General features: G+C 36.2%; 1 protein-coding gene across 2 annotated transcripts in view; it reads left to right on the top strand.

Annotated features, from left to right (window-relative positions):
* Positions 1 to 1,156: 1,156 nt before the first annotated feature.
* Positions 1,157 to 26,012, top strand: part of PPM1A (protein phosphatase, Mg2+/Mn2+ dependent 1A) — a 45,929-nt gene continuing 21,073 nt past the window's right edge. The window contains exon 1 of one of the 2 annotated variants that reach the window (XM_017662593.3): positions 1,157 to 1,360. The gene's annotated coding sequence lies outside the window, so the exon portion shown is untranslated. Of the gene's footprint in view, positions 1,361 to 25,824; positions 25,903 to 26,012 lie in introns of those variants that run through there. The other variant, XM_073242298.1, reaches the window with a different exon arrangement.

Raw genomic sequence — 26,012 nt, 5'->3', positions numbered from 1 at the left:
GTTTCAAGTAGGTTTAGCTTATCTCTAACTAGTAGCTATTACATTGCCGATTATCCTCCAGATTTTGAAAAATCCTCCGTTCCTTTAACCTCACTGGGGGTCGTTGGAGGCCCCCAGTGACAGACTCACGTGATTGACTCATTTGTGCAAATAAACGCAATGTGGAATCCCAGGAGCTGGACAAGAGACTTGCCAGAAACTCAGAACATGTGCCCCGGGCGTGTATCAGTTGCACTTGGGTGTGGGTGGATGTCGGTAGATTGCGTGTGTTGCTTTTCCAGACGCTAGGTGTGTGGCTGGGACACCTGCGTGCGCCTCCCGGGGTCACTGGGGGAGAATAACTGGAGGCTTACGGCCCTGGGGGAGGCGGCCTGGCGGCTGCCCGGAACAGACCGTAAGTTCACAGAGCCAGGCAGCGATCACGCAGCGACTGCGCCGGAGAGAGGTTGAAAGCTCTCGGTCAGTCCTCGATGCTTTGCGGACCGCGCCTACGCATGGAGTAGGGTGTGTACTTGCAGATGAGTGGAAGGGCAGGGGCGGGAGGCACTGTCGCCCTATGGGGAGCTTCCGAGTCCCGGCTAGGCAGATTGCAGGGCTGGGAGAGGCTCTCGAGTCCCGAGGCTCTTAGTCGCACACTCTGTCCAGCCCCACGCGCCACGGCGTAAAGGCCCCGGTCCGGATTCCGATCCGGGATTCGGAGGCTCCCTGCGGCCTCGGCAGGAGCAGAAGGAGCTGGGCAGGACAGCGACGTCATCTGAGGGCGCCCCTCCCCCGCCGCCGGCCCAGGCTGCAGTTCCTGCTCAACAACATCCGGGTCTCTCCAGCTGCTCTGCCGCGCCGCAGCTGTAGAGGCCGCGGAGCCGGCGGGGCGGGGCAGGCGGAGGAGTGGGGGAGGGGCAGCACGGCCCCGTCGTGAGCGCGCCTGCGCGGGGACGCGCTCGAGGCGACGGCGGCGCTTCGGGCGGGAGCGCGCGCGGGAGCGAGGGAGCTGTGGTCTCGGCTCCTGCCCGGCCCTCAGCTTCAGTTGCTCGGGCGGCTGCATCTAGGGAACGGGTGGTTGGGGAGGGGGGGTGGGGGGCAACCTCAGGCAGGTGGGGCGCGAAAGCGATGAATGTTCGGCTCTTCCTCCTCCTCCCCTTGGACCCGCTCTCCGCCTCCCGCTCCAACGCCCGGATGATCTGAGTCTCGAGGGCTCCGAGAGCCGGGGGCCCGGACTCAGCCCGGCTCCTCCCCTCGGCCCCCTCCCCGGCCTGCCCTGGCCAGCTGCCGCCGCGGTGACCCCCTTCCCGCCCCCTGGCCGGCCGCCGTCGCCGCCTTCGCCTCGGTGGACCTAGGACCTGCCCGCCGGCGGCTGCTCCGGGTAAGCGCGAAGCTCGGGCCAAGGGCGGGCGGGCGGCGCGGGCCTGCGCGGCAGCAGCCAGGCCTGGGCCTGGGGCCTGTAAACAAGCCGGGCGTCTGCCCGGGCGCTCCCGGGAGGAGACGCGACAACTCCACCCCCTGGCCCGGCCTCCTCCCCGGAGCCGGGCGGCGGGCGGCAAGGGGTTAAAGCTCCGCGAGGGCGGTGGCGGGGAGGCGGGGGCGGAGTGTTTGTTGTGGCAGCTTGGGGAGGGGGCATGACCCTCCCGCCGCCGAGGCCTGGTGAGGTGTCTGGCGGCGACACGGGCGAGGGCCGCCGGCAGGAGAGCGGCGGGCGGAACTTTTCGCGAGCTGAGAGGGGGCGTCGCGGCGCCTAGCGCCCCTACCCGTCCGACTGCGCCGTCCCGGCCGCCCTGGGCTCCAACCCCTGGAAGGAGGCCGGTTGGGGGAAAGAGGGAGGCTTTCTTTGGACCGGACGTAGCTTCAAAACACCAAATTCTGGAGAATTTGCTTCAGGTTTTATAGGGGGCAGATCTGAGAGTGAGGTTCCTTCAGAACGCATGTCGTCACTGATGCCTCCAATTCATTCATTATTAAGACATCGAACAAATCCATTGAAGTAATCACACTGATTTCTCGACTCTATAACAGTGTAAATTGTGGGTAGAAGTTCTTGGTGTTAGAGTTTGGTTGCGGTATGGTTCTGTTCTGCTTGTAGATTTTAAGTATTTTCTGGAAAGACGGCTGTGGAGAGTATTCCATCAACCGCAGTATTAGGCGCGTTTTGAAAATTTCATCACCAGAGGTATTTTTCCTTCTATCTCCTCAAGCACTGCAAGGTACTTAACAGATCCAAAGATCAGGCTTAAATTGTCCAAGCCCAGACATCTATGCGCACCCCCAGCTCTTAAGTTTTCTGCTTATGGGAATAATGAGACGAATGCATTCTATGGGATTGGAAGAGTAGGGAAGGTGTAAAAATCCATGGGAGATGGGTAGTACTTCCCAGAGTAGATCATTTTGACATTATTGAAAGAAATCAGAATAAATTGTTCTGAGGAGAATGGCCTAATTTTTTCAAATTTTCACGTCGGATTTTACACACAATCACTTGTAAATGCAAAGAGCTCTGAAGAGTCCGAGGATTGATTGATTTAAACCGAACTCTACTGAGCGTTAGGGGTTTCAGATCTCTAGGTGTCCAGCAGGGCTTGCTCCTCAACTCCTCTTTAATTGGAACAATTTCACTTTTATACTTGTATCTATTTACATACTGGGCCTTTTTTAAAGATTTTATTTCTGTAACTCTCTACATATTAGAAAATTGACTAGGGAGATACTGACCCACTCCACCTGTTTTCTAATCATAGTTGTTACTTTTACTGATTTTGTTTCCTTTGCCAATATAATTTGAAACAGAAACATTCCTCATGTTACAGTTCTGTTCTTAACGTGTAACATATCTGGTTAAACTTTCAGTCATGTAGGGATGATTGCTTTAAGCCTTGCAAATCATAGCAGCACCACATTATCACGACTATAATAAACTGCACATGCATATAATGAAATGCTGAAGACATTTTTTGTTTTATATTATTAAACATTTTCACATCAGTGAAGTAATTATATTATGGAAAAGGTATATTAAGACTGGTAAAGTTTAGCTAACCAGTATATATTTGAGAAGTAAAACGGTTGAATGCTGGAGTCATAAAAATTTCTTTTTGTAGGGGTGCGTATGTGTGTAAACATGGATTGTATCTTTTAATATTTTAGTTAAAGGTATGAAGTGATAACCATAATTACTGTATAACCTGTTGAAAGGGAACATTGCACTAGGAGACATGAATTGTTTACTGATGGCTGTGCTCCAAAATATCTGTGTCCAAGTCCTTTAATCTTTCAAGTCAGCTTGCAAAACAGTAAAGCCTAAGGGTTAAAGTATATCATCAGAGGCACCATTCAATTTAAAAATTTTTAATTCTCTTAACATTGTTCAGTATACCTTGACCAATGCCTGGTATGTGTCAGTCACTTAGATACTTCAGTCTTCTAAAACTTATTTTCTTTCTGGGTTTTGTCTTATTTAAAAGAATCATAAGTTGGTGACCTGTAGGAAAGGTATTCCTATAGGTATCCTTTACTGATTTTTTTCTGTTGGGATTGGGAAGTCCAGAAAATTCTTGGGAGGAAGGAGGATGGAGATTCCACAAGAGAAAAAGGGTGGTTGAGACTACAGGTTTGAACAAGCTCAGGACCCTTGGTAATTTGATGTGAAGAGCATTATAAGAACACATGAAGGTTTTTTGTCAGTTCGGGGTGGGTCTTGCTTATCTTGAATTGTTAATAACCCTTTGTTCGAAAATTTGTTCCGTAATGCCAAATTTTTGTTTTCAAGGAAATCTACAACTTGTCACATGTGGAATATTGCTGAGCAGTTACCAGAAATCTAGTATTTGAATTTGTTCAGATTATACCTTGATTGTTTATTGTAGTGGCTAATAGAATGTGTGGCTAATTCCAGTTTAACTATAAATGCTTATTTACTAAATAATGTAAAAATAAAGACTGACATATGTCCACAGGGAGCTTGTTATCCCTAAGATGCTCACCCATGAGAGCTGGATTAATCTCTTAAGGTGTAAGTCTGTAATCATGTAGAAAAAATTAATTATAAGGTACCATTTTGATGATCCCCCTAAATGATTAACTCTTGCTTGGGCATCTGAGTGGTACTCTTGACGACTTTCTATCCTTAATCAAATCAGAAGAAAGAGGCAGCCATATAAGAAAGTACTCAGGTAGAGTCCTATGAATTAAGCCAAGAGGTAAGAACAAGGTGTGGCCCTGTGAAATACATGGGCTTTGTAAGATGGGAAAGTGTTATGAGGCCACTGGTAAAAGTCTGTGTCTTCTCATACCTTGGGTAGTAACTTTATGTAGAATATGTTCTGTGTCCCATCTCAAGTAATGCTATCAAAATTTTTAAAATTCAGTTGCTTCATTTATTATTTCACAATTAGCCAGGAAGTATAAATTCTTAGACTTTCCACCTGGAATTATTTACCACCTGTGAAAGAAGCTTGGGTTAAATTACATCAAAATCAAAAAGTTGATGATATTCTTTCTTCTTATGCTCTTTCAAATGTCTAATGAGCTCCATATTACTTAAATAACAATTTTATATTGCTATGAGTTTCCAGAATATATTCCTTGATGATTTTGACCTTTTCATGTCCATTTGAAATCTGTAGACCAAATTTATGTAGCATTCACATTTAGGATCTGGGTTCATAGTCATTAGAGTTTTTATGGCTGATATGATTGGAATTAAAATCCTATGAGACCAAACTACTTCTGGATACAGAAGAAAGCGAGTAATAGCCAAAATTTATTGACCATTTACTTGTGTTTTCATCGTAACCCTCTAAAGTATTTGATGCTATCTCTGTTTTACAAGTGAAGAAATACAGGCTCAGAGAATCTAAGTAACATGTCTGTAGAAAAAAAATTCTTTTCAAAATACTCCTGAGTGGATTTTTCCCAGTTTGATGACAGAATTCAAAAAACTGAATGCTAACACTTGTGGTTCAGATTCCTAGAATTAAGAGACACCTTATAAATATTTGTAGTTGTCTTCTAATACAAGAGTGTCTTCTAAAGCATTCAGAAAAGATTTAAGAAATTCATTTTCTTATTCCCAAAGTTTCAGAAGTAAACAGTTTGAACAAGTTTATGTCTTCAACTATCATTGTTCAGATTGAAGAATGAAATCAATATTAATTCTCAAATGGTTGATATTCTTAATGAAGGACTAAAGGAAATGCTTCTGAGTACATAGTCAGTAGAGCCACATTGAAGGTTCCAGAGAAGGGAAGTTAGTAGAATTTTCTAGTGGGGTGAGCTTGGGCAAGCTCCTTGATTTCTCTAAGCCTCAATTTTCTTTCCCCATCAAAGGAAAAACCTTTCTCATAATTATGTAAAATTCTTGACATACATTCTATCATGAAGGAAATACCAAAAAAATGGTAGCAATTTTAAAATAGAGTACAGCTGACCTTTTAATAAGGTGTGTGGGGCTCTAGTGGCGCTGACCCCTTGTGCAGTTAAAATTCCACAAATAACTTTTGACTCCTCAAAAACTTAAGTACTAATACCCTATTGTTGACCAGAAGCCTTACTAATATAGTCGATTAACACATATTTTCTGTTATATGTATTCCATGCTGTGTTCTTACAATAAAGTAAGCTGGAGAAAAGAGAATGTACTTTCAAAATTGTTAGGAATCTCTCCAAAACTATTTTCCAATATATTTCCTGGGGGAAAAAATGTGCTTGAAAGTGGACCTGTACAGTTCAACCCCATGTTGTTCAAGGGTCAACTGTATATGAAATATTGAGTTACTTAGGGAAATAGAGGCTTAATGGGTATGAGATGGTTATCTGTTAGTGTAGTTGTACCAGTGAGCTTGGAAGTCAAACTCTGAGAGGGACTTTGGGAGGAGTTGTAAAGTTTGTGGGTATAAGGAACTTGGATTTGAATAGACTGAAAGAGGTAACGGAAGAGAAGGTTGAATATCAGTAGATTTATTTGTATGAAGCTGGAGAGAAGTCTTGGTTTTTAGTTAATGATTAGGTATGAGTACATGGTTAATCAGAGGATAAAGAGAGAGTAATAAAGCAAAGGTGAATGTTCAGACTAGAATGATCAGTAAATGCGGAAAGATTAGATTTGGTATTTTAAAGAGGAGTTACAGGTCATGGCTAGAAATGGTCAAGAAGATACTGCTACTGAAAAAGATGCAAAAAGTTCTAATTAACTCAGTTCTTCCTGTTTAAAAAACAAAAATAGTGAGTCTCCATAAAAGGCATTAAAGCTTTATGTATGGGTCTTACATTGAAAAATTGCACTGGAATAGTTCAGGTCTTACTACTACATACCCAAACCATGGTTTTTAAACCCTCCAATGGATCTTTCCCACTTACATTTTGTTACCTCCCTCCCCATTCTATAGATCATCACAAAATTCTTCCTGGAATTCTATTTTTATTATATTATTTCTCTTTTCAATATACTTATTTTACCTCTAGAATAAAGTTTAGAATTCTTGGTTCAGCTTTTGACATTTTTCTTGATTTAGACCTCAGGAGAGATTTGTTTCAACTGAAATGATACACTTGCCATCTCTGGAACAAACCCTGTACTTTTCTCTCTGTGGATCTTTGCTCATGACAATTGGTAGCTTGGAATTCTTGCCCTTCCTTCTCCAGCTTTTTATTTTTTCTTTATCAAAGCTCATTTCTAATATTTCCTACTCCACAAAGACTTCCCTGATCACCAACATTTCATCTCTCCTTTCACTTTATTGCTACAGCAGTATCTATTATATTATTTGTATGGCTTCTTTAATCATGTACTTTACTGGTAGGTATTTATATTTTAATTAAAATTGTGTGTTCAGTTCAGTTTTAAAATTCTGAAGAGAAAAATACAATAACTTTTTGTTATACCCAAAGGCTCCTAGCACAGTGCCTTGTGGATAGTAAATAATTCAGATATTTTGTAATTATTAGGCAAAATGTGAGAATGGAAGTAATTGCTGTAGGAGGTGGTGGAAGATGTTAAGAGCTTTCAGGAACAGACATCTTTCTTTTCCTATGTTTTTTTTTTTTTGGCTGAGCCTGGATATTTAAGTATGAAGATTATACAAATCTGAAAGGTTGCAGAGTTCTTATGTTGGTACAGAAAATTAGGTTGACTAGTTCCAGATCTCATGATTTAATTTTAACTTCCCATGATTTGGCTTCAAGGCTTAACAAGACATTCATAGTCATGCATCTTTTTCCAAAGTTGTATTTGCAAATATTATTATGAACTAGGCTTCCTTTTAAACAGAGGAATTGTGGAATCATAGTAATTAGAAAGAAAGGAGATCAACTGATTTAATTTGAATAAAACATATGTCTAATATATGGATAGTCTGTGTTCATATAAACAACTAATCTAAACTTTAAACATTATCAAACTGTTCAACTATTTCCAGTATTTAGAAAATACATGGTTAAGTTTCCTTCATTGACTTTTTAAGTGGATAATGTTATAAGGAAGTCTGGCTGCTTAGATCCATTTATTGGAAGACGATACTAATGAGATCAGTATCATGACTTTGATTCTTTTGTGTCTCTTAAGTTTTTCTAGTCTTGACATTAGCTAGTAACAATGATAGCTAACATTATCAAGCACTTATATGCCAGGCATTATCATAGAAAATTTCAAGTACTGTCTCATTAAATCTTCATATCTGTCTCTCTGAAATAGATGCTATTATTACCTATGTCTCAACAGATGAGGAAATTGAGAAGGGGTTAAATTACTTATCCAGAGTTTCACAGCTACTAACAGAAGCCCAACACATGTCCTTGGTCTTGTCATAGTAATTATATATGTATGTCACTGCAGTTTTATACTTACTGCTGAAAGAAAGTCTGCTGGCAATTGTGATGGGCTAGAAAATCTTTGTATATGAAGGATATGACTACAGTTCCATTGCACCCAGAATGAATCTTGTGATTGAGTTGGGAACTGAGGTAGAAGTATATACTAAATTTGGTAAGTACAGTATCATATGGCATGTCAGCTCCCTTGAGAACTTTTCACCAAGAAGAACAACTAAATTTTTTAGTGTTAAAAAGCATATAACAGTGAAATAAGTCAGGCCGAAAAAGACAAGTATCAAATGATTTTACTCATATGTGGAGTATAAGAACAGAGAAAAAAAACTGAAGGAACAAAACAGCAGCAGACTCACAGAACCCAAGAATGGACTAACAGTTACCAAAGGGAAAGGGACTGTGGCGGGTGGATGGGAAGGGGGGGATAAGGGGGAAAAAGGGGCATTACAATTAGCAAACAAGGGGGGGACACGGGGAGGGCTGTACAACACAGAGAAGACAAGTAGAATTCTATAGCATCTTACAACCCTGATGGACAGTGACTGTAATGGGGTATGTGGTGGGGACTTGATGATGGGGGGAGTCTAGTAACCATAACGTTACTCATGTAGTTGTAGATTAATGATACCAAAAAAAAACCATGTAAGACATAGCTATAAAACAACTAGTCCCACAAGCCATACACAGTTATGCCTTATGGCTTATTTTGCTCATGTTTGCTACTTTATAACCCACTGACATATGATTTCATCAGTCTTTTATTCAGATGAAATTTATTGAGTTTAAGAAGGTAGTCTTAAACATAAGTCACCGAATTGGGCCTACAACAGAGGTTATACTATAAATGGAACATTTCAGTATTAAGATTTATTAAAAATATATTTCCTTAAAAGCAGGGCCAGGTTTCATTTATTTTAAATAGGTACTCAATATATGATTGTTTAATCTTTATAGTCTTCCTGCCCATTTTGTGATGAATACATGACAAAACTGAATGCAAGCCAGAAATATAGGAGAATATCAGAGAGTATAGGTCATGTATAATCTAGTTTAGATTTAGGCTGGTACTTTTTATTCACCTGTGATGTGACTATCTCAGTCAGGGATGCAAATAAACAGGGTGTTTTTGTTTTAAGTAATGCTGTATATGGTTTAATTATTTAAAGTGTACATTATTCAAGAACTGTACTGTCTCAAAGAATAAGGGCACAAAATTTATTACTGACTTTGAATTAATGTCTCTTTTCTTTAGCATGAGTGGTAAAAAATTGTCGTATTTGGTAGTATATCTATAGGAGATGCAGCTTGCTAACCTATCATTGTTACCAAAAGTCAAAAATGCAGATGTCAGTGATAAGAATAGGCAAGTATGTTTTCTTTTTGTTTTTGTTTTTGCAAACAGAATGGCATAACTTAACCAGGCTTTACAAAAACATCTTTTCCGAATGCCGTCATGCTTCAGATTGTAAATAGGTAGTAAATACAATTTTCAATTTTTCGTAAAGCAGTGGAATATAGGCATTCCCAGTTTTATTGTATTTCACTTTATTAGGCTTCACAGATACTGTGTTTTTTTACAGATTTAAAGTTCGTGGCAAGCTTGAGTTAGGTAAATATATGGATGTCATTTTTCCAACAGCATTTTCTCACTAAGTGAGTGTGTCTGTCATGTTTTGGTAATTCTCACAATATTTCAAACTTTTTCATTATTATATTTGTTATGGTGATCTGAGATCAGATTATGACTTGCTGAAAGCTCAGGTTATGATTAACATTTGTTTAGCAATAAGGTATTTTTTAATTATGGTATGTACATATTAAAACATAATGCTCTTGTACACTTAATAGAGTACAGTATAGTAGACAGAACTTTCATATGCACTGGGAAACCAAAAAAATTCATTTGACTCACTTTATTTCAGTGATCTGGAAGTGAACCTGCAATATTTCTAAGCTATGCCTGTATTGTCCTTACTGAGAGTCTGTAAGGCTGTTTTGGATGTCTGGGGGCTGATCTTAGAAGTGGCAGCTTTTGTTCTGTTGTCAACTCAGAGCCTAACCCGGTATTACTCCATATTTGTCATCTTTTTCTCCATCTGTGTAAAGGCTTCCTGATAATATAAGCAAGTACTTCAACAACTAGTCAGCCATCTAGTGTGATCTTGTACTAGTTTACTACAGTCAGAATAAGGAGCTACTTAAGTGCAAATGGGATTATTTATTTATACAGTAAAACTCCCAGACTAAGTTGAAGTTATTTTTGTCTGAAATACATTGAAAGTGGATTTCCTAGCTCCCAGAAATTTTTCTTTTGCGTCTAAATTACTTTTCACTCTGCCTCTCACATAGAAAAGACTTTTAAAAAACTTTACCCATTGATGAATTTTGAATAAATAAACAGATAGATGAATAAGTAAATGGCTCAAGGAAAGGGAATGTGTGGGCTCTACCCCCTGGTCAAAGCTACATCTTTTCTCTTGGTTCCCTCCAGTATATCTTACATGGCATTTTTCAGTAATGAGAGAGTGTATCTCATTATGGTCAGAAACTTATTTTAAGTCATTAATGAACAGTAATCTGAAAATAAAGTTTTTGATTGCTAAGCTGCAGATTTGCTTTAGGGTTCAAATTTTCTAATTGGAAATCAGTTATATTTCTGTAGCAATTTAAAAAATTAACCTGTGTATTCTATAGAATAACAAAATGGAAATGGTTAGTTTGTTTGCAGGATATAGTTTGTTTACAAGTCAACTTCTGTGGGAATACCTTTTCCTGGGTAGAAAAGAATCCCTAAATCTGTTGACATGGGAGAATTTCTGGTGATGGCTGTCATTCATTTGTCCTACATATTAATCAAGTGTCACTATGTGTTAAGCACTCTGAAGAAAAAGGATATGATCTTCTTCCCTCATGGATCTTAAAATCTAAAATGAGAGGTAATTCACAGGATTTTGTGCTATGATAAGGGAAATACAGGATTCTGTGATCTTATGACTAAAGGTAGATCTGTTTCCTGAGACTGAGAACTGGGTGGAAGAAGTGACAGAGAGTTGAGAGATTGTTTTGGGCCACGTCATTTAGCCCAATGGTTAATCAATAGCTAATGAAGTGTATATGTGTGTGTGTGTTATTTCTTAAGCTATTAGAAAGATAGAATTTTCACTCTAAAATTTTTTTTCTCTTCCCCAGCACTCTTTTCCATATACACAAAGCATTCCATATCACAATTTATATATTCAGTGATTGATTCTCTTTTAAAGAACGTTAGTTATTGTATGGATGGAAGTCTGTCTCTTAGAGGCAAAAAGTTTTTGGCCCTTTATTCCAGCAGGGACATTTTATATGTGTAAAATACTTAGAATTCCCACATATTTTTGTCTGAATTTAGTTTTTGCCATCTTAAATATTTAATACATTTTATTTTCCCTTCTTTCAACTTAATATACAAGGTTATCAGCAAACACTTACAAACGCTCTGTATGAGGGATTATGTTTGTTTTAAGCAAAAGAAAAAAGAATGGATTGGCCAAGACAGTCAGTTACTGTTTTCTGGGTCAGAAATTCGGAGTCTGAATCCTCAAATACACGAGGATTAAAACGTAGCAAAACTGGGAATTGAATCCACTTCTCAGTCTGTACACAAGTCATCCAACACTGAAAATTTGAATGAGTTAAGAAATTAGGCAAATTAGGATTGCAGATACTAGAACATTCTTAGAAAACTTTAAAAACTAGCTCTGTGTCATCTAAAGCTTTTCAGTATTTGCTTGTGCTATAATTATTAGTGAAAATAGGTCAGTATCTAATCTTTATAGCCACTAGAACACTCCAGCTAAATTTAGCTTAGATATTTTTCAGGCAATTACATACTTCTAAAGTTTACTCTTAAAATTATGCAGATACATACCTTTGTAGAAATTTAAGAACACTACCTTGTGAAGTATGTCATTCAGATCACAGTACGTCTAAAAGATGTTGGTACATAAAAAAACGTGAAACATGAAGGAAACATTAAAGATGGCAAACTGTCTCACACACACTTTGTGAAATTAAAACTGCTGCTATGTGCAAACTGACTGTGGTTTGTGTACTTGTGAATTTTTACCTAATTCTGTAAAGAATATTTCTGAATAATTTTTGGTAGGAAAAAAATGACCTGTGTCATGGGTTTTACAGAAATACTATTTAGCATACAAGAGCTTTATTTGACTTACTTTGGTTGGTTTGATTGGTCAATTTTGGTTTACTTTTTCCAATTTCATGTCTAAGGTTTTCATTTAGGACATATAAGTTAGGGTATTTACTCAGTATTTTGCAGTAGAATTCATTTGTATGAAATTTGGTTTGTTGGAAAAGGTTAAGTAATCTCATATTGAAAAAGTGAAGTAAATATTTAGTTGAAGCTGTAAGTTGAAGTATTGGGCAGTTGAGAAATTTTCAGAGTTCAGCTGTAACTTTATCTAAAAAAATGTTAATGTATTTCTCACTGCTACATAAACTCTATAGTTCTCTTTTAACCTGTTTTATGAAGAAATGAAATATAGATACAGAAAGCCATATAAACCATTAATCTTTCAAGATGATTTTATTGAGATGTACCTTATAGCATAGGATTCACCCATTTAAAGTTTACAGCTCAGTACTTTTTAGTATATTTATAGAATCGTGCAACCATTGCCACAATTCAATTTTAGAACATTTTCATCAGCCCAGAATGCTTGTAGTTATTAGCATTAAACTCCCCATTCTCTTCTCCCAGCCCTTATCAACCACTCTCTACTTTCTGTTTCTGTAGATTTGCCTTTTGGATATTTCATAATAGATGGAATCTAGATAGCTTTTGATCAGTGATTTCTAGCCTTTATAAATATCCTGTATATCACATGCATGTCAGTTATGAATAATTTAGCCTCATTTTATAGCTTAGCTCCTCCGCTTTCCCTAAAATGTTGCTGTTAGTAGCCATTTCTCTTCTACCTCTCAAACTCATCTGTTAACTGAAATGTTTCCCTTTGCAGCCAGTTTGCCTGATCTCTACCTTCCTACTCCCCTAAGCCCAAGAATGAGGAAAGTAGCAAGGAATGGAAAATAGAAGAAGAGATTGCTCGTCTGGGAAGGGACAAAGTGATAAGAGCAGGAATGGAAATGGTATAAAATTTGCAAGAAGACAATTTATATTTTTTTACAGAACTTTGTAGGTGTTTTGAAACTGAACCGTAGTCATGTGCTGTGTTTTGGGTTGTTAGAAGATCTTCAGGTTTGAACCAGTGCAAGAAGGGAAACCCATACATCTTGGAATTATACTTAAGAGGAATCCAACAGAAAATTAAATGACATTGTCTCCCTGGGATTTCAAGTTGGAGGGGCAGAATCCTCTTCTGGGTGCCCCCATCCTCACTGGGTTGCCTTGGAGGCCTAAACTTAGCTGGAGAATGGTGCTAATAGAGAAGTTACTGCTACCAGAGAAAATCTGATTTGATTTGATAGATCAGAAACTTCTGGTTTGATTAGAATTGTTAGACTTCAGGGACAGACAGCCAAAGTGCCCCCAAAGAACCAGAATACTACATACAGCTTTAAAGTCAATAAAGTCCTCTAGTAAGCAAACCAGAAATTTGGGAGGAGGGGAGTGCAGACTTATGGGAACTGTTAAACCTGGGTTTTTTAAACATCACTTGGATGATATGTTTAAAACCCTGTGTTCATTTCCTTACCAGAAATATTGCCTGAAATACTTGTATATAACTTTTTTAAGGAGCAGGTGATGAAGATAGGTCACATTTTCTTTAAAACAACTGAAATTCATTAACAGATAAAATGTGTTGTTTGATTTAAATAAATGTTTATACTATTGGAAACATTTAGAAAATGTGTATATAATTTGTTTGAATAAAAACTATTCCTTTCTTTACGAAAGAACTCTGTATACATTTTCATGACCATTTTATAGATTATTTATATTGTAGGAGAGACTTAATAAAGAGTATTTGTTGATTTAACTGACTAAAGGATTGAGCTTTATGAAAACAATATTTAACCAGAGAAACCCATGGAAGTATTTTAGTCCTGAGGAAGAGTTGGAGGAATGTTCTAGAGGCCTTGGCCCTGTGAACTGCAAACTAATGGACCCTATAAGAAACTTCTAACTTAAGATGTGAGAATTTAAAGGCTGCTATGATAAGTATATTTAGAAAATACGAGATACCAGAGGAACATTTGTTAAATGAGATTAAGCTCTGCGTGTATAGAGTAAAGTAGCATTATTTTACTAGTGTTTTCTGATTCTCTCCATGAAATAAATGCTGATAATTGGGGCTACTACCCTAGCTGTGTTCCATGAAGTTGACATGACCAAGGTTCATTCATAGTTCCTGGGCTTCTAGGGGCACAAAAATGTCCAAGTCTTAAGTGTCCTAGAACTCTGTATTATTTATATACTACTTACTGCTGTCAGAGAATTTGATTTTCTTTTTCTCCTTTCCCTTTCCCTCATCTTTTAGTTGTAAGTTTTATGATATGAATGTAATTTTGTTTTTGTTTATCCAACTCAGGTGAGCTAATATAATATAACATAATATAACATATAATATAATAATACTGCTTTCATTTCTAATCTGTTAGGTCCTCCTTTGAGTTTTTAATATCAAAGTTTTTTCCCAAAAGTGGTATTTAGTTCATTCCCAGTTTGTCTGGTATTTTATATATATATAAGTTCTTCTTCCTCTTTTTTATTTTTTATTTTTTAATCTTGTTAAACATTTCATAAATAGTTATTTTATATCTTACATATGCTAATTCCCATGTCTGATGACTTAAAAGGAACTTTTATGTTAATTTTTGCTCAGGGCAGCTTGTTTCCTTGAGTTTTTGGTGATTTCTTTTATGAGTTTATACTTGATTAAATGTTCAACATTCCTCCATCATCTGTATAATTGCCTACAATTTTTCTTCATATTTTTGAAGCACAAAAAAGTTTTCATCTTCCTCTTTATAATTAATTCCTTATTTAATCAGCCAGTGTATTTACTGTTCTTTGTATCTTACTCCTGGCTTCATCTTTCTTGCTAAAGTATATCCTTTAGTAATGGAATGTGGCTTCTAAATGTGCTTAGTTTTTGCCTGAAAGTATGTTTTACACATTACTTTCTCTTGTTAGCAAATAAAGAATTCTTGGTTAATAGGTTGCTTCCCCCACTTCCTATCAGCACCCTCAAGAAATTATTTCATTGTATTATGAAACTTGGCAAACTTGGATCTCTGAGAAGTCTGGTCTCTACCTAATTGTTAAACCTTTGTATATAATTTTTCTTTCATAGTTTTTAAAAAGATTCCTTTTCAGTATCCTTTTGTCACTATTTACTGTGTGACTTTGGGCAAATTCTAAACAGATGATGAAATAGTATCTACCATTGGAGTTGTAGCAATTATGCTGATATATATAAAATATGTGCAGGACAAAGTCCTGTATATTGTGTGATATAAATGTTAGTATTTGTTGTTTACCATACTTAATGTTATCAAGACATTCCCATGATATGCCATGTGTGTATTGTGTTATCCATAGGTACTCTTTTAAATAAACTGATCTGAAGACTCATATTTTCTAGAAAATTTCTTACCCTTTATGTCTTTGAATATTGATTTCCAGCATTCCTTCTTAATCTCTGTTATGTTCTAGGCAATTGCTAAATACCATTTTACAGTTTACTAATTCACACCTTGACTTTGTTCCGCTAGAGTTTACATGTCCTCAGTTGTTTTTATTTCTCTGTGAGTATTTTTCTCATGTTCAGATTCTCTGTGTCTCTCTCTGTCCTCTAATAGCCACCTATTCTGGTTTGATTTCTGACTGGTTTTTATTCTGTCCCTTCATGTCTGTGGTTCTTTTGAACTTTGGAAAAAATCCTTAAACACATTTTATTTTCAGATTATTTTTTTCTTCTAGATTGAATTCCTACAGTTGTTGATTTTGATGGCTGTCCATCTTAGTGTAGTTTCCCTCATGTGTTTTAGAGGTTGGTTTTTGCTGTCTCATTAAATAGAAGTTTTCTGTTTTCTCTCTTTCCACTCTTCTAAAGCAAGATATCCAGTGCTGATGCATGCACCTACATCTTGGCCTCAGGGTGCCCAGTCTGAAACCATATATTGTATTGGAGACTTGGTTCCCCTGATTCTTGATAACATCAGGATCAGGCTTCTCTCTCCAGGAATAAGACACTGACTAAAAGAAGGTCTATACTTCTGCTCACTGGGTGCCTTACTTCATCTAAACTATAGCCCCAGGCATTAGTAAGTAGGTTTTCCCAGCTCCTTTTACAGGCAGCAAGAGCCCCTCCACCCCAAGCATTAGTTTCATTGAGCCTGAGTTCTAACCCAGCCTTGCACTGGGGCATTTAAAAGTGGTCCCTGTTCCGATCCTGTCAGGATGTAGACTTTGTCCATCTCTGCTACTTGAGCTCGGTAGACTCAGTTTCAGCTTCCCAAAGCACTTTGTATATCAAGAGTATATCTTAAGCAGGTGGTTTTTGGTTTTCTTAATTTTCTGTTTTATAATTAATTCATTTTAAAACACCTTTGGAGAAGAGGGGCACTTCAAAGTGTGAATACACAAAACCATTTAAATGGAAGTTGACATTTAAAATTAGTGTGTATCATACAATATCCTTCAGAAAGGTACTGGTTTATTCTTCTACTTATGAGAAGTATACATCTTTACTCCTTTGCCAAAAGTGGACATTATAAATTTTTAATCTTTGATAATGTATAAAAAATTTGTGTTTAATGTGTAGTATAATTGCTCCATTTATTTATTGGCTATTTGTTTTTCATGAGTTGTATTGTCTGTTCATGTTTTTTGTCCATTTCTTTTCCTTTAAAGTGTTCATTCTGGTATCTTAGAAGAGTCCTCTATTTTAGGAATATTAGCTTTATCACATGTATTAGACATACTTATTTTAAAGGTAATTTGCCCTCAAGCTATGAGCTTTGTTTTATAGTTTAGAAGTTTTATTCCTCTGGTCATTTTAGAGTCAGTCTTTAACCTTTTTGCCCTTGATGTACAAAATCCTTTCCTACTGTAAGATTATAGAACTGTTTGCCTAGATGTACTTGCATGATTTTGTTATTAATATTTCACCCTTAAATCTTTAATCACCTGCTATTTATTTTAAGTTATGCAATAGGGATTCACCTACCCTTCACTGGAGGGCAGGAGTGGAATAGGCCAACTGTTCTTACACTGTTCATTGAATTTTTGTTCCCACACTCTCTTTCTGGAGTCTCAATTCTATTCCACTGATGAATTTATTTCTGCAATAATATTCCCTCTTAAATACCATAATTTGAAATTGTTTAATATTAAGTATGACAAGGTGTAATGCTTTTTAAAATGTTTTGGCTAGTCTCAAGCATTTATTCTTTCTTATGAATATTGGAATAATTTCATCAAAGTCTGGAAACAAAAAGACCCAATTGTGATTATGTTGAATTTATTGATTAATAAAGGGAGGATAAATGTCTACAGCAGTGAATCTTCCTATCTCAGAAAAAAAGGGTGTCTCTTATTCTGAGGTTTTCTCAAAGATTCTGAATAGTTTTTGTTAATTATTTAGATATATTTCTATTGTTATTTTTTCTTTATTTTCTAAGTGAATACTGTTAATAGTTTTTATATGGCTTTCTGTAGTCATTAACTTTAGTTATTGAACTTTTTCCCTCATGTTTTAGAAATTGAGTTTGCCATCACAGTCGTTGTCTGCAAATAATAATTTGATCTCATAATTTTATGCCTTTTTTATTTTAATCTTAGTGCTTTCATCACTATTTCTAGACATTGCTAAATAATAGGGGTAAGGGTAGGTATCCTTGTTCTTATTTCTTTCCTGGGAATTGTTGTAATCATGATGCATCCTCTGGCTTGAAATACATATATCATATTAGGGAATTAATTTTATCAGACCCCTTTTACTATATGAAGACGTGATCCTATTGTTCTCATTTGAACTTTTAAAAAGATGGCTTATATTAATAGGTTGCTGAATATTAACTCCTAGTTGAATTTCTAAAATGAACCCTACTTGGTGGTTTGTAAAAAATGCATATATTTTACTTAGGGGTTTTTGCATCTGCACTAATGGTGTTTTTGAACTACAGTATTATTTTCAGTGCTGTGTTTGTCAGATTTTATATCAGGATGATGACAGGTTTATAAAATGAAGTGGAAAGTTTTTCTCTGTTCTTTAGGTAATTCGGAAATTAAATGTTCTTTTTAAGGCTTAAAAGACCTTCGTTGTAAAATTGTGTTTTTAATAATTTACTATGAAAGCAATTAAAACTTTTAGAAAATTTGAAAGAAAGGTACAGTGAACTTCAATGTTTATCTAAATGACTGATTGTTAACATTTTGCCGCATTTGTTTCACAAACTTCCTTTTTTCCCTGTGTGTGTGTGTGTGTGTGTGTGCATACATGTATTTTCTCTTTGCATGCACAAATACATATAAGCCAGCATGTGCACACACATTTCACTTTTGTTGTCACATCTCTTTGGTATTCTTTACCTGAAATGGTTCTTCAGCCTTTTTGTTTTTTGTTTTTCATGACCTCTGGAGCTTTTTTGAGGGATAGTTCTTTGATAACTTTCTTATTTTGTTCCATAGTTACTGGTTTTTATTCCATCACTTCTTGAAAAAAAGTTGGTAATTTGTTTTCCAAGAACATTGTCAGTGTACTCCATATTTTCAAATTTTTTAGCAAAAGATTGTACAATGTGCTTTATAAAAAAAAGAAACATCTGTATGTGAGGTGAATATAACCTATTTGGTTTCTAATTTTGAATAATAGTTTTCTCAGTTAGGCTAACTAGTGGTTTACTTATTTAACTAATTTCCTCTCATATAACTTAACATAATCTTTACCTTTATCTTTCATAATATATGTTCCTTCTGTATTATAGTATGTTCCTTTAGCTTTTCTTAGGTTTTGTGTGCAGTGGTTGTTTTTACTTCTTGAGTTAAATGTTTAATATATTGATTCTCCATTTTTTTACTAAGAAAGTGGGAGTTTTCCTGAAAAGGGTTTGGTCATGTATCATAGAATTTGATGTGAGGTTTTTCTCATTGTTCTTACTATTCTGTTATTGTAAAAATATACAAACTCAGTGCAAAGGTGATTAGCAGTATGCCTTTTAAAGCAGTTTCCAGATGTTTGAAGTTTTCTTTTTTCTTTATTGTTACCAGCAAAATAATGATACAGTAACACTATTGCTACTGTAACTAAAATCAGGTAGTATGGTCTGTATCATTTGGTTGTTTCTTTGTTTTGTTTTGTTTCTGTTTTTGTTCCCCAGGTGTGGGGATGAGAACGTGTTAGAAAACTATAACTTTTGTTTTCCAATATATAATCCAATAAATGCTTGATTTTTAATTAATGTTTTCAGGGTGTTTGAACAGAATACATAGTCTTGACTTCAGCATATAGTATTTTTGATAGGTTTGCCATGAATTATCTGGCATAATTCATAAGTTAAATTATTTTACACTGTACCCTCGTTAATTTAAAAACACACTCTTTCTACTTATTGCTTTATTCTTTATATATCATTTCCTTTGTCAGACATTAAAATTGCAACCCTTGATTCCTTTCTGATTATGTTTGCTGAGTATATTTTGCCTACTCCAAAGTCTTACATACACCACCATTATTGAGTTTACTGTTTCGCTTCATCTCTTAATTGCATCAATTTGTCTTTACATAGGTTTTTCAGAAACAGCACATGAATGATACAGTGCTGGCATGTTTGATTATATATTTCTGTTATTTCACATACAGATGCTGAGTTTGCTGAGTATAGGATTCCTGGAATATTCCCTGTTACCCATAGCATATATATATATAAAACTTCATTATTACCTATCATCTGACATTGCAAAGAACTTTGAGGCCAGCCTGATGTGTTTTTGTTTTTGTTTTTGTTTTTTGGCATGTTCCATTTGACTTTATTCTTGTATTCTTGAAATTATCTTCACCAGATTATGCTTTGGTGTTAGTTTCTACTAAAATTATCTCATACTTGATGAATGCTGTCAATCATCAAGTTCAAATTTTCCCTCAGTTTAAGATTAATTTCTTCTGTGAAGTTTAATTTCTCTTCTGATATTTGATTTTCATTTTACAATGTGCTAATTAAACTTCTGTATCTGCAGTGTTTGTACCTTTCTCCAATCTCACTTTTATTTCTGTATTCTTATTATCTTCATACTGGATGATTTTTCTCCTATTTTGTTTTTTTAGCCCTTACAGATTATTTTCTGTAGGTTTTTTGCTTGTTGTTAGTGCTTTTCTTGCCATTTAAAGTATTACAATGATTTTTATCTCTTAATTTCTTCCCTTAGCTCTGTCAATACTTTTTATATTTTAATTTCTTATTTTTCATACACATTTATTCTCTTACAGTTTTGGAGGTCACAAGCCTGAAATCAGTTTCAGTGAGCTGAAATCAGCGGCAATGTGCCCACTCTGGAGGCTTTAGGGAAGAATGCATTCTTGGCTGTTTCCGGCTTCTGGTGGCCATCAGTGTTCCTTGGATTGTAGCCACATCACTATAATCTTGTAATCTTCAAAGCCAGCATCTTCAGACCTTTCTTTGCTCTGTTTTCACATCACCTTCTCCTGCATGTCAAATCATTCTCTGCTTTTCTCTTATAATGACATTTGTGATTACATTTAGAGGCTCACAGATAATCCAGGATAATACCTCCATTCCATGTTTCTTAAATTAATCACATTCTACAAATATTCTTTTTTCCAAATAAGAACATTTATAGTATTAGGACCTGATTATCTCTGGGAGCCATTACTTAACCTACTACAGGTATCATTGTGTTTTGCTACTTCAGGGTGAGGTGGTTATTGAGTGAAAAATCAGAGTAGAGTAAATCCTCATGGATTGTGTGCTGTTACAGGGCAGGTGTCATCCTCTTACCAAATGATGCAAACTCAGATGCCATGGTGGAAAAACAGATGAAATGGTCTATAAAGTCTTTCTTAATAAGGGGTAGTAGGGACTTGGGAGAATGATGCATGTTGGGGGAGAGGAGCTAGAAATATATGTGAAGGTCAAATTCTAGCTACCAGCTTGCAGTCCTTGTTGGTAGCAGCTTTTTTTTCTCTTTCATTCCTTAGGTGTTGATTTTTACATAATAAAATAATCTTTGTTTATCTCTTAAAATCTTCATATTGGTTTTGAAAATAAGAGTTTTTAAAAGGAAATTAATCAGCATTTTAAAGTATTAATTTCCTAATGCCATTTACCTAGGTATTCCTAGAACTTAAGTCTTCTCATTTCTTATACATTTCTGAGAATAAGTTAATTGTTTAATTAATTGTAATTAATCCAGGTTGCTTATTTATCAGTGAGGAAAGTTAGTAAAGGAGTTGTCCAAAATCACACATTGGATATATCTAACTCTTAGATATAAGAGATAAAAATCATTGTAGTATTTTAAATGGCATGAAAAGCAATAATAACAAGATATATCTAATCATATGAAAGGCATTTCCATTTTTTTGGTGTTTCATATGTATTTAGCTATTGATGTGAGGATTCTAAAGATATAGAAGGAATATCTCCCTAGTGTTAAATGGGATGGTTCACCAATTTCCAAGTTCTTTTTACTTTATATCTTTGAGATTTAATTTTTCTAGATTATTTTTTAAAAGCATGTTACCTCCAACTTTTTCTGTAATGTTATTGGAGTTAAACTAATGACAAGTCATAGAAATGAACTTAATTTTAAAACATAGTGGATGTTTGCTTGTCTGAATTTTTTGACAAGTAATGTATGAGTCCTTGTGTGTTGAGTTCTCGTGTGTTTCTGAAAACATCTTCCACCTCCTTTCCCCCATACACATGAATAATAGTTTGGATGATTATGTACTTCTAATTCATTAATTTTTACTCTTAGAACTGTTCATTCTCATTTGTCTTTTAGGATTCAGTTTTACAGTTGCATGGCTAATACCAGTTAATACTCTTTCCCTTGAAGATTACCCAAGGTTTTACTAGATGCTTATGTTAATGGTATTTTTTTCTTTTCTTTGAATTTTTTCAGTTGTGGGTCACTAGGTTTGCATTTTTAGCAAATAATCTTGCTAGGTTTTCAGATTTTCAGTGAGTTTTATAACTGGAGGGAAACTTTCTTGTCTTTGATGAGAGCTTCTTTATCTGTTTTCTCCACCAAAAAGTCTTATTTTTCACATGCATATTTACTCTCTGAGTACAGTCTCCCTATTACCAAATTTTTATTATTTGCATCTACTTTTTTATTAATTCAGCAAACATTTATTGGAGGTCTGCTGTATGCTTTGTGCTAGGGAAAATTGACCTAGGTTATTTGAAGGAGACTCTTCTGAAGAACTGATACTCGAGTTAAAATCTGAAGAATTAGTATGAATTAACTAGACTTAGAGATGAGGGAACAGCTTTTTATGTAGAGGAAGTAGCATTTGTTGATATTATTTGGATGAAGGGAGCATGACAAGTGCTAGATACCCTAAGCAAGCCCTTATGATTGGAATAGAGAATGTGGAAAGAAAGACATTATGAAGTGAGGTAATCCTTGAGAAGGTTGGTAGGTGTCTGACCACTTGAGGCATTAATGTGAACCATATTATAGAGCTCCTTATCTCCTCAAATAATGGAAAGACATTGAATAACACAGTAAGGAAGTGATATGATGAGATTTGTATTTTGAAAGGTTTATTTAAGGTGCAGTTTGTAGAATGAATTGGAGGGAGGCCGGCATGCTTGTGAAGACAAAAATAGGCTGGTAGAGCATAGCATAATGCAAAGAGAAGTGATGGTAACTTGAAGGTAAGGTGGTTAGAGGAAAAAACAGCCAGATTTTTTTTTCTGGATATTTTCAGAATATTTAGGAAGTATAATCCGTAGGACTTGATGGATGGGAGATGAAGTGGGAAGGTATCAAGAGAGAGTTCCCTGGTTTCTATTCACTGATGAATGATGGTACCATTCACTGACAAGAGCTACAGATACGTGAAAGAGGGTCTGTGTTTACAAAGCCTTAAATGTCACTATTTAGTGTCTTAGGAGGTGAGGATAGGCCTGTAAAGAGAAAAATGGAAAAGTTAGGGGTAGAAGGAAAGCTTGGAGTGTGTAAAATCTTGAAGTCAGTGGGCAGAGTATTTCAAAAGGATGTGTTGCATTGAGTGCTGCTGTGAGCATTCAATCAGAGGACTGCTAAAAATGTCAATTGGATTAGGTAACTTGGAGGAACTTCTTTTGGTGGAATGGCCAGACCACAATTTGGAGCATCAACACAGTTTTTTTAGTGAAGTTGAACTGTAAAGGGGAGAGAGAGGTAGGTTGGTAGCCAGAGAAGAATGGTTCACATAAGACTTTTTTTTTTTTATTGAAGTATCATTGATATACAGTCTTGTTCTTGTGTTGGTTTCAAATATACAGCACAGTGGTTTAACAAATATCCATTTTATTAAATCCTCACCCCCCATTAGTGTGGTTACTGTCAACATAGAAAGATGTTACAGAATCATTGAGTATATTTCCCATGCTGTACTATCCCTGTGACCAGCTTATATTATGATTGAGGATGTTTGTGCTCCTTTATCCTCCTCACTCTCCTCACCAACCCTACCCAACCCCTCCCTCATGGTAACCATTAGTCACTTCTCAGTGTCTGTGAGTCTAATGCTGTTTTGTTCATTCTGTTTTGCTTTGTTTTTATATTACACAAATAAGTGAAATCGTATGGTTTTTGTCTTTCTCCCCCTGTCTTATTTCACTGAGCCTATTACCCTCTAGATCCATCCATGTTGTTGCAAATGGCAGGATTTCTTTCTTTATGGCTGAATAATACTCCACTGTGTATATGTACCACATTTTTGTCCATTCATCTATTGATAGACACTTAGGTTGCTTTCATATCTTGGCTATTGTAAATAATGCGGTGATAAACATAGGGGTGCTGCATGTATCTTTTTGAATCAAGGATTTTGTTTTCTTCAGGTAAATTCTTAGAAGTGGAATTAATGGGTTGAATGGTATTTCTATTTTTAGTTTTTTGAGGAACCTCTATACCAGCTGCACCAATTTACATTCCCACCAACAATGTAGGAGAGTTCTCATTTCTCCACATCCTCGCCAACACTTGTTATTTTTTGTGTATTAAGATTTAGTGTTAGTAGTCAACATTTGAGTGTCTTTTAAAAAGTTGTACTCTAATTAAAAGGGAGAGAGTGAATATAAAGGAGAACAAATGTTCAGAATAATATTGTAAAGTTCCTGAGAAAACATCTAAGTTGCATAAGATTCCTTTGAAGGAAATTTGGGCTCCAAAGCTGCAGTAGAGGAGTTTATCATAAGTAAGAGGCCAGAGAGTCCTCTGTTAACAGAAAGGTACGATAATAAGATGGGTATATATGTGAGTGGAGGTTTGTATGTTTGGAACCTAAGATGAGTTCTAAAAGAATTCCTTGAGGTGATCTCATTTATTGGTTTGGTTTTTTTCTGTGTTGTATAATTTGTTTTTCATTTCCATGAACCTACTTTTAGAGTGCCTTTTTTTTTTTTAAATTGACAGCCTGCAAAATTGGTTTATTCAGTGTCAACTCCTATCTTGATGGGTAGTTTCTAGTTTGGAGTTAATGAATGCAGAATGAGTAATGAATACCCTACATGCAGCACCCCCCCCCCCCCCGCCCCTGCTTTAACTTACGATTCTTTAAAAATATAGCTTCTTGTTTTTCTTTGTTCATTATTATATTTCATTTAGACTGAGTATTTGTGATGGGCTTTGCCAGAAATTGCAGTTAGTTCACTGTTGTTTTCTTTCAGTCCCAAACAAAAAAGAAAATTGAGGTTTTTTTGCCTTTCTTCTTTTCTTTTTAACTTACCTTCCCTTTTTTCTTTACTTTCTGTGTGTGTGTGTGTGTGATCTCTGGCAGTTCAGTTTAAAAAGCAAATTAATGTAGTGTAGGCAGAGGAAGAATAGCACTAAAGGAACTTTCAGCTTTATTCTGCCACAATCTTCCCTACCTATCTGCCTTGCATATTTCTTTAAAAAGCTTGTGTTTTTAGATTTCCATTATTTGTTGCAAGTGTACAGAATAGCATGTATAGGAGAATTTTAAGTACAAGTCTTGAAACTTGGGTCCTATTCTCAGCCTTACTGTTGAACTAGCCGTGTGACCTTGGGCAAATCATTCTATTTCTCTGCACCTTCTCTTTGGCAAAATAGGTTTAGACACACAATTTCTACATTTTGGCTCTGATTAATTATACAAGTTATCAAAATCAAATTGTAAATATAAATATTTATAGTCATTTTTTTTAAGTAACAATCAATGAGAAACTTCAGGTAAAATGAGAGAAAAATTACTCAAAGATCAGCCTTTTTTTTCCTCAAAAAAATTGCTATAAAATTTTTTTCATATGATTATTTATCATTACTGTAGATAACATGGAGATGGCTGCCTTGGACTACAAAATATAAATTATGAATAACCATGTCTCATAGTTTTGGAAGGTAGGAGTAGTTTGTGTACTGTAAATTATCTTTTGCAGAAATATAGCTACAAGGAGTCTTACGTTTCTTCACTGAACCCCAGTTAGGCAATATATTGCTTAATATTCTATCACTAATAAATGTGTATTCCAGAGGTCAGCTGACCATTTGTCCTCTTTAGAAAGTCTGTCCACATATAAGCTTTGTTGGACAATGTAGAATATATTAAAGATTTGGGAGTAACAGAGCATTTACATCCCACTCCAAATAACTTGAGTGGGCCCTGTTACATACACTGCTACGTATGCTACTAATGTTGCATTTTTTCCCCTCTTCCCCCAGTGAACTTCAACTCTTGATATGGTATAAAGCTTTTTTCCTCTGAATCTCCCCCAACCTTTAGATTTCTTACTACTAATGCCTATTTACTCCAGATTTTCTTCCCTGATTTTTATAACCCTACCTTATCTCAGTGCTCATCAAACAAGGGTCCTCCAGTTACCAGCATCTATCCTCCTTCAATTGCCTGTTTAACAGTGATCTTTTCTTATGTGAGTATTTTGATTCTTACTTCCGTCTTACATACCTGATCAAAGTAGTGTTTCTCAGAAAAAGGGCTTGCCCTAAAAATTCTCACATCAGTTACTACGAGAATATAATT

This window comes from Manis javanica, chromosome 8 (genome assembly GCF_040802235.1).
Source record: "Manis javanica isolate MJ-LG chromosome 8, MJ_LKY, whole genome shotgun sequence".
Taxonomy (NCBI): domain Eukaryota; kingdom Metazoa; phylum Chordata; class Mammalia; order Pholidota; family Manidae; genus Manis; species Manis javanica.
Note: the sequence above shows the minus strand (reverse complement) of the source record. Positions and strands in the feature narration are given on the sequence as shown.